A 10,152-nucleotide genomic window follows, 5' to 3' on the forward strand; every position below is an offset into this window, starting at 1 on the left:
TTCCTCCCTTCTGGTACCCTCTCACTGCCCTTCACCCCTCTTCATCCCTCATCCTTTTTTCCACCCTTCATCCCTTTTTCCACCCCTCTCTCATTCCCTCACTCCCTGTTCCCACCTCAGAGTGCTCAGCCCCTCACTTCCTTACCCCCGCACCTTCCCACGCTCCCATTCTCCTCATTTTCCCACTCCCTTGTCCTTCTCACGCCCTGGTCATCATTATCCTGAAATTCAAATCCACGTGAGACCTTGCTGTGCATCAGCTGCATCATCATAGACTGCAGAGAGGCCATTTAGTCTGTCATCTGCATATTAGCTCTTTTTAAAAGTTTGTGATCCCCACTCCCTACCCCTTTTTCTGCTAAATTCAAGCAGCTATCCAGTTTCTTTTAGAAAGGTGCTCTTAAACCCGTTAATGTATGAATAAAAATGTATTCCACGTGTTTTCCTCCAGTTCTGTAATAGTATAACAGGAAGGAATGAATATATGCAGCTTAAAACATAGATTAAATTCCACTTGTTCAATTGATCTCGATTTCACTTGGGCTCCCTTAGCCTGTGTCCCTGCATCAAATGTCACATGGGATTGCTGAGCCTTTTATAAGTAAATCGAGCCATGGCGTATAATATAACTATTTGTGGGAGCTTGCTATGTACAAACGGACAACCATACTTCCTATGTTACGGCAATGACTATACTTGAAAGAGGATCTCATTGGCTGTTAAATGCTTTGCTGTATCCTGAGGTTCATCTATTGCATGTTTATTCCATAGAGTTTTATATTTTCATGTTCCAAGTTAAGGGTCTGTTTCTCTCGTTTGTTGAATCTGCAATGAGATTTTTGAAAGGCTAAAAGAGACACCTAAGATTAGGTACCACAGTGGAGGATTTGACTTGATCATTTGCAACTGCTGTTGATGTTGAAGTGAATGTGTTTCACCCACTGATGTAACCATCCTCTCTTTTCTATCTGTACAAGTTGTTTTTTTGTTTAATTTGGGGAGGGGTAGGGACTATCCAAGCCATTAAAATGTTTAAATTTCTATGTGTACACAGGCAAGGACTGAAACAGCTGGATAATCCCAACTGGGTTTATCTCAGTCCCCCAGACGGCATTAACTTTTATCCGTTCCACCATATAAACTCAGTCTAAAACAACAAGGAACAAAATCCGTGTTAGACTTTTTATTTTGTTTCAAAGGGAAAATGTGTAACTGACTCAACTGTTGAGAATTTGACATCAAAACTTTTAATATTCTTGATTAACAAAAGTAATTTCTTTGTAACGTGTTTGTTTGTCTGGGTGAGTGGTGGGGGCCAGCGGTGTTAGGGCAGTGAATTTTGTACGTTGCTTACTGTTGTATAATTGGAGTCTTGAGGGATACATGCGTGCACACAAAAATATCGTTGATGGAAATGAATAAAGTGACAGAGTTCCTGTTATACCACCTTGATAGGGCAATACTTTACAAAGCTTGTTTGTCTAATTATAAATGTAGCGGGATACCTCAAAGCGCTCTGGTAGTTTTTCATTCCTGTCTGATGGCACAGCGAGTGGTGGCCCCTCTGAGATCAGCACAGACGTTGCTGAAACATCGGCTGCTATGGATTGGACCACCATGTGGTCTGGTCCTTTACTCAGTGTTGCTTCAAGTTGAAACAGAGAAAACATCGTCAGAATTATCCAGGCCTTGAGGGCCCCCGACCCAATTTACAGCCAAATGGGTTTTCTCTGAGTTGGTATTGCTGCTGCTTCTGCTGTAATGTGAGAAATTGGACAACCAGTTTGTGCACAGTGGGGTCCTTGTGTGACAATAGCTTTGAGGAACTGAGGTTTATAAAATCATGAGGGGCATGGATGAGGTGAACCATAACAGTCTTTTCCCTTGGGTGGGGGAGTTCAAAACTGGGGCATATTTTTAAGATGAGGAGAAAGATTTAAAGAGGACATGAGAGGCAAACGTGCTGGAGAAACTCAGTATTTATGGGAATAGAAAGCCACTTAATGCAGCGAGTGGTTGGTTTGTGGAATGAACTACCAGAGCAAGTGTTTGATACCGTTACAGTTACAAGATTTAAGTAGCACTTAGATAAGGACACGGATAGGAAATGTTTGGAGGGATATGTGCCAAATGCAGGCAGGTGGGACTAGTTTCACTTGGGAATATAGTCAGCATGACTGAAGGGTCTGTTTCCATGCCTATGACTCGATTCTTTAAAAACCAGCAGCAGGAGGAGGAAATTCAGCTCCTGGACCCTGCTCTGTCATTTAATAAGTATTGGCCCAGAGACCACAGACAGCTGTCATCCATCCGAGAGGGCAGTTGGGTTTCTAAGAGACAGCCCCTTGAGTAATTTTGTTCAGCAAAGGTACTAAGGGATATGCACCAAAGGTAGGTAAACGAGTTAGGCCACAGATCGGCCATGATCCCATTGAATGGTAGAACAGATTAGAGTGGCTGATTGGCCTACTCCTGTTCCTATGTGTCATTTTCCCTTTGTGCTGCACTGGAGCGTAAGTTTGAATTTAATGTAATTGTTAAACCATGGTGGAGAATTGGTGATTTTTCCCAATTTATTTAACTTTAAATTACCATTGCTTTGATTCACGTTGTTTCATTCGGATTCATTAGGTGGTTGTGGAGAATAAGGTTGTGAGACAATCTTATACTCCACAATTATCTGGTGAAGGAGCAGCACTCCGAAAGCTAGTGCTTCCAGTTAAACTTGTTGGATTATAACCTGGTAGTGTGAGATTTTTAACTTTGTCCACCCCAGTCCAACACCGGCATCTCCAAATCAGAGATTATATTCTTCACATCATTTGAATAATAATCATCAGATCTTTATTCAGTTGCCGTTTTACTTTGTGGTCATTTTGTTGCCCCTGTAACTGGTTCCCAAAATAATCTTCCTTTTGTGGTGTTGTAGTTTGGATTAAGAATTGCTGTAGATTGGGTTTGTTCACATTTTTCACCATTTATGTGACTTATGTGAGAGAGTTATACATGGCTGACTATAGGGCATCAATTATATCCTGGAGTTAACACTGTTTAGGAATAAAATATTATTGCAGTCTTGCCATGTTTGTACCCATTTTGAGAAAAGCAGTGTACAATTGGCAAAAAGGGTGTTGGTGTGCCTTTTGTGATATTGGATTAAAGTCGAGGTTGATAGCACAGGAAAAGACCCCTTCAGTCATTGAGTCTGCACAGCTTAAAAACACCTGACTATTCTCCTCCTATTTCCCTGGCCTTCACCCATCACCTTGTGTGCCTTAGCATTGTAAGTGCACGTCTGATATGTGATGGGGGTTTCAGTGTCTCCCACCTTTTTACAGGCAGTGAGTTCCAGATTCCCATCACGCTCTGGGTGAAAAGAAATTTCCACTCATCCCCTGTAAGCGTTCTGACCCGAACCTTAAATCCATTTCCCCTTGTCATTGATCTCCCCCACGTAATTGATACTTTGCAATAATGCCTCTGCTCCACGGAAAATAACTGCAGTCTATCCAGAACAAAAGCAGATTGCTGGAGACCTTTTGCAGATTTGGCAGCATCTGTGGAGAGATAGCAGAGTTAACGTTTCCAGTCCAGTGAAGGGTCTGAAGAAGAGTCACTGGACTTGGCACATACACCTTTTTTTTTCCTCCGGACTTGACTTAGTGGTATGACCATCAATAGAAGTAGGTAATTTGGCCAGTGGGAAGTCTTGAGGGAAGTTACTTGTCGACACTGAAGTTGTAGTCCATTGCTGAGCGTTCTGATATTGAACAGAGTATTTCAGAAGGAAAGCCCCTCTGGTTTGCCAATGGCAGTTTAGCAGCTCTGATGGTATCAGATTCGGTGCTGGAGTTGGAAGCCTGCAGTATTGCTAACTTACCCTTTGCTGGATGGTTTGTGCTGTGTGCTGCACATGGAGAGAGGTTTCAACAGCACGGTGTGGAATTGCCTGATGAATTGTCTGCTTTTTGAGAGATCCAGCTTTCCTCACTGAACTCACCCTGACCTCGCAGGTTGGACTGAGCAATGTTGGTAATTATTCCTTCAGATACGGAGACAGCAGTTGCCAATTCCTCATTGGTTCTGGTTTTCCTGAGCTGGACATATTGGTGAAAATGGAGTGAGTGGTTCTTGATCAGGGAAGCAATGCAGAGAGAGACTGGTGGAGGCATCAAGGACAATTTATTCGAAAAGGCACTGACGATGGACATGGATGTGACCTGACTCCCATTCAAGACCCTGCCAACTGGAGACTAGAAAAACTGAGTGGTTCCTTCTACAGTGCTGACAAGTCAGGTCAAAGTCACTGCACCCCCTGTCTGAAGAGGCAACATGAACATTGTTTCGGTCAGTTAGTTCCTTCTCTCTGCTATAGGGTAGGCAGCAGTTAGAGTGCAAAAGGTTCATTTAATGATTGTCCCGATAAAGAAGAGACCTGAATTTATTTAGCACCTCTGAGAATCTGTGTCCCAAAATGTTCATAGGACATTTGAAATGCAGTCCCTGTTGAAAAATAGCACAGATAATTACCAATTTACACACAGAAAGCTCCTCTAAACTGTTTAGTGATGCTTGTTTGAGGGATAAAGCCTGACCCTGAGTTTAGATGGTGTCTAGACCTTTACACCCAGCTGCCAGTTTCATGTCAGATGTAAGCGTGTGGACTCCAGGGTGATTGAACAGTTCCGGTCTGGTTGGATCATGTGACTACCAGGATGGAAGAAGCCAGTTTGATGGCTTTTATTTTGTTTCTCAGCTGCTGGTCCTTATCCCCTGGTTCGCAGCATAAATCGACGTGCACAACATTTCCCTCTTAATGTAAACGTTATACTCTTCCCTCCATGTAAAACTGGGAAAGTGAGCCCAGTTTGTATATCTGAGAGTTATAGCTGTTACTAATGGAATTGTCTGCTTGCCCTTAGGCTAGGGTGAGGCAACAGCATAAAATCAAATGAAAGCTAGTTGCACCTTGTCTGACATAATTACATATTGTCATGGTGACGTGTGAGGACCATTAGTCTGTTGATTTTTTTTCAGTCCGTGTTTGGATGCAGTAATGTTTGTTGGCTGCTGTCTAAGTTAATGCAGTGGAGACTGTGCATTGATGTTTCAGAGAATTTAGCATATTAACCAAATGAGGGAGGGAACATGGCTCATTTTTTTTGTTAGTCCAGTACATTTTCTTTGACCAAATGTTTTCTTTGCTTTGGAAAAATGACATTTCACCTCCCAGTAAACTCAAGAGCTGCAGGGTACTTTTACCTTCAGAAGCTTCATTATGCAGTGCTGCTGTGCAACAATAGTGATTGAAGCACGTGGAATGGAATTAAGTTACTGCACTTAAGTGATCACTAATCAATAAATTTACTAAGAAAATTGAGGATCAAAAACCGGAATTGCTGGAAAAGCCAGCTGGTCTGACAGCATCTGTGGAGAGAAATCAGAGTTAACGTTTCAAGTCAAGTGACTCCTCCTCAGAACTGGAACAATGATGAAATTGTCCATTTCAGTGTCAGTCAATTTTAATTACTGACAAACTCTGATACTAAGAACTAATTTTTAGTTTAGAGTGCCATTCCATTGGACATTTCTGAAAAGCTGTTGCAAACGTTTTTCTGTTTCTTTATCTCTCAATCCAACTCTATTCCCTTCTCTTTCATACTCTGAAACTGACTTAACCTTGATATGTTTAAACTGATGATACCTGGTTCAGATTCTGTGCAGCTCAGTAATAACTCTTCAGTCTGATTGAGCGTTGCACAGGGTTCCATCCCAAATAGCAGTGATAAAGTTAGAAATTCCATCCAAGGTCTATAGGCAAGTTTAAATGTAATGAACAGTTGATATTTCGGATTGACTACAAAGTCCTTATCATCAAGTTTATATGTTTGTCTTTGGCTCCCTCCCATTATTCTAATTAACAGTGCCCCTGCCATTAAAGCAGTGGTTCCCAAATTTATTTCCCACTGTGACTCCACATCGAGGCTGGAAAATGATCTCGACCCCTCGGAGGGAGCAAGTCTCTGTCCTTTGCTGTTGTGGCTTAATCCAGAATGCAGGGTGTCCATTTCTGCCTCTGACCTAGTGAGCTCTCTTTGGGGAAACTCTGCAATCAGGCTGCTTGAAGTTTGTAGCTGATCTTTTTCAACTTGGTGTCAAGCTCTTGCTCTCCTTTGCTCACCCTGTGTTCTTAATTATTTGTTGCCCATCTTTTATTTTCGAAAAATCATTTATGAGATGTGGGTGTTGTCAACTGAGTCATCCCTAAATTCAGAATCGACCACATTGCTGCGGGTCTGGAGTCACATGTAGGCCAGATGGGGTAAGGATGGTAATTCCCTTCCCTCGAGGGCGTTAATGAACCGGATGGGTTTTTGGATATCCAGCAGGGGTCTTGGGCTTGATTTTTGGGTTGGCTTTTTATTCCAGATTTATAATGAATTCACCGTCTGGTATGGTGGGATTTGAACTTGTGAATCCAGAACATTAGCCCGGGATCCTGGATTACTCACCCAGAGGCATTACTGTTTCACAATCCCCTCTCCTATTTGTTCAAGAGCATGTGGTGGTGAACAGTCTTTGTTGTTAGGTAGACCCACAATGCCCTTGGAGAGGGAATCCCAGCATTCTGACCCAGTGACACCAAAGGATATATTTCCAGGTCAGGGTGGTGAGCGGCCTGGAAGGGAACTTGGAGGGGGTGGTGTTCCCATGTATCTGCTGCCCTTGTCCTTCTCAATGGAAGTGGTTGTGGGTTTGGAAGGTGTTGTCTGAGGATCTGTGGTGAATTTCTGCAGCACATCTTGAAGATAGTACACACTGCTGCTACTGAGTGTCGGTAGTGGAGGGAATGGTTGACTGTGGATGTCAATCTAGCAGACTGCTTTGTCCTGGATGGTGTCAAGTTTCATGAAGGTTTTTGGAGCTGCATCCAGTATTTATATGGGCAGTACAGGTACAATACAGTGGTCAGTGGTGACCTCCAGGATGTCGGTAGTTGGGGATTCAGTGACAGGAATGGCATTGAATATCAAGGTAGGATGTTTTCATTGTGTCTAGCAGGAGATTGCCATTGGTGTGAATGATGGCCATTTCTATGTTGGGACAGATGCAATCACAGTTACAGCATTTAAAAGACACTCAGACAAGTACATTTACATGAATAGGAAAGGTTTGGAGAGATATGAGCCAGGAGCAGGCAGGTCAGATTATTTTGTTAGGGATTATTGGCACCATGGACTTGTTAAACCAAATGGTCTGTTTCTGTGCTGTATAACTATTGAAAACTTGGCTCCCCTTCCCCAAAAGTACCAAAACCCACTGCTTCACCATCTCATTCCTTGTGGACACTGGCGAAATGTTGGAAGTTAGATCAGTGCGTTTTTATTGGGTATGAATGCTGGGAAAGATAATCCAGGAATGTAGCGATTAGTTCAATGGACTTAATGTCCAAATTTGCCATAATCCCATTGAGCCTTGGGCCAGGCTTGAGGGAGTGAATGGCCTCCTGTTGTTCTGCTACAGTCTCAAAGGTGCAGTGCCAGACAAAGACCTGTGTATTTCATCAGGGTCTGGCAACTACTGACTTGGAGCCGAGCCTCTGATACTCTGTGTAGGGCATATATATTTTTAAACAAAAGAAAAACATGATTTGTTGAACTTGCTGCAGACTTGATTACCCTCTCTCTCTCTTCCAACTGGGCTCTTGTCCAAGTTCATTCTGCTCAGTTGTTCCCAGTTGATTATCCCATTGTACAGGGCCAGCAAAGAGAACTCTGCACTCAGGTGCTGGTCCAAAAATTGGATTCTCATCAAATGCTCCACCTCTTCAAAAGTCAGTGCAATTGCCTCTCGACGAGTAGCCATGCTCTGTCCAGATACCCATCCAGGACAGATTCACTCCCTTCGATCAAATGTTGACCACACCTTGGCACACCGCCTGCAAAGTGCAGGTCATAGAGCAGTGCCAGTATTGGTTCACTGGGTATTGTGTCAGAGGATTCTGAATTCCACTGCAAGGCCCCTGTAACAATCCCATTCCATGACTGAGGTGTGCTGCACTACCCGTGGTACTGCCTTTGGAATGAAACACATCAATATTGCTTCTGCTGCCAGTCCTTTACTCTGCGTCACTTCATTCTTGATCCTTCCCACAAAATGAACCATTTCCCCCTCTGCTTCGTCCTCATGGTCTTCAGTTCAGTCATTAAGCACAGAGGAGGCCATTTGATCCATGGTGCCATTGCTAGCAACATAAAAAAAGAATTGTTCAATGAATTTCATTCCCCCACAGCCCTGTGGATTCTTTCCTTCAATAATTTATCCAATTCCTTTTTCAAAGTTGTTCTGGGATCTGCGTCTCCCTCACTTGCAAGCAACAACTCACTGTATAAAACTAAAATTCTCCTGTGCTCCACTTCTTGTGTTAAAATTATATGACAGCACAATCAAAACTGATCCATACCGTCCTCTGCACTGAAGGGGTGAGCGTTGCAGGGATTATTGGTTAGGACTACCTGTTATCCCTCGGCAAAAGTGAGGACTGCAGATGCTGGAAAGCAGAGTCTAGCTTAGAGTGGTGCTGGAAAAGCACAGCAGGTCAGGCAGCGTCCGAGGAGCAGAGAAGTCGACATTTTGGGCAAAAGCCCTTCATCAGGAAGTGACCCTATCCCTGATGAAGGGCATTTGCCTGAAACGTCGATTTTCCTGCTCCTCAGATGCTGCCTGACCTGCCTGCTATCCCTCTCTGGTTATGTCGGTTTGAGTCACAGCAGTGTAGCCTTGCCTCTGAGTTTTTTTTGCCAGTGTACAGTCATGTTCCCTTTTGAAGGTGTCGATTTGAAACCTTGTGCTTTAGAGGATCCCTGAATTTGGTTCAAAACATGAAGAATCCAGCTTTGGCGTGTTGAAATTTCCTGTTCCTTGCTGTGATGTGAGCACTGCTGACGAGGCATTTGGTGCCCATCTCTCATTGCCTTTGCACTGAGTGAGTTTCTCTGGCCATTTCAGAGGGCAGTTCAAGGTTGACAATGTTACTGTGGGTCTGGGGTCACATGTAGACCTGACCCGGTAAGCACAGCAGAATCATCCCTTAAGGGACGTTAGTGACCCAGGCTGGTTTTTACAACAATTGATGCAGCTTCTAAATCACCATCGCTGAGATTTGCTTTCAGTTCCAGATTTATTACGTGAATCTAAACTCCATCAGCTGTCACGAGATTTGAACCCACATTCCCCCAGAGCATTAGCCTGGACCTTTGCATTATTAGTAGCATTACCATCATTGCCAACTGCCTCTCCTGGAAGAGACTTGATTTCCCTGTAGGATTTCTTCATGCATCAAAGATGTTGCTGGTTGGAGCAACATCTATTGTCTGTCTCTAATTGCTCAGGGGGTCAGTTAAGAGTTAGGCAATGCAGTGCAGTACAAGCTCAGGTCTTGAGAAGATTGGTAGTTCAGGTTGAGGTTCTGGATGTAAGCTTGCTTGCTGAACTGGAAGGTTCATTTTCAGATGTTTCGTCACCATAGTGGGTAACCTTATTAGTGAGCCTCTGGTGAAGCGTTGGTGTTAGTGACCCACTTTCTATTTGTGTGTTCAGGTTTCCTTGGGTAACCTGTGGTTCTGGGGTCAATTCCCTTCAAGAATGTCGGTGAGCCATAGAGACATAGAGATGTACAGCATGGTAACAGACCCTTCAGTCCAACCCGTCCATGCCGACGAGATATCCCAACCCAATCAAGTCCCACCTGCCAGCACCCAGCCCATATCCCTCCAAACCCTTCCTATTCATATACCCATCCAAATGCCTCTTAAATGTTGCAATTGTACCAGCCTCCACCATATCCTCTGGCAGCTCATTCCATACACGTACCACCCTCTGCATGAAAAAGTTGCCGCTTAGGTCTCTTTTATATCTTTCCCCTCTCACCCTAAACCTATGCCCTCTAGTTCTGGACATCCTTCCGTTCGGAAGGAGACCAAAATTACATGCAATATTCCAACAGTGGCCTAACCAATGTCCTGTACAGCTGCAACATGACCTCCCAACTCCTGTACTCAATACTCTGACCAATAATGGAAAGCATACCAAACGCCTTCTTCACTATCCTATCTACCTGCGACTCCACTTTCAAGGAGCTATGAACCTGCA

At 43.7% G+C, this 10,152-nt stretch overlaps 1 protein-coding gene across 2 annotated transcripts in view; it reads left to right on the plus strand.

The window, feature by feature from the left end:
- Positions 1–10,152, plus strand: part of pawr (PRKC, apoptosis, WT1, regulator) — a 167,078-nt gene that overhangs the window by 1,540 nt on the left and 155,386 nt on the right. The gene's annotated exons all lie outside the window — the stretch shown is intronic.

This window comes from Chiloscyllium plagiosum, chromosome 19 (assembly GCF_004010195.1).
Source record: "Chiloscyllium plagiosum isolate BGI_BamShark_2017 chromosome 19, ASM401019v2, whole genome shotgun sequence".
Taxonomy (NCBI): Eukaryota; Metazoa; Chordata; class Chondrichthyes; order Orectolobiformes; family Hemiscylliidae; genus Chiloscyllium; species Chiloscyllium plagiosum.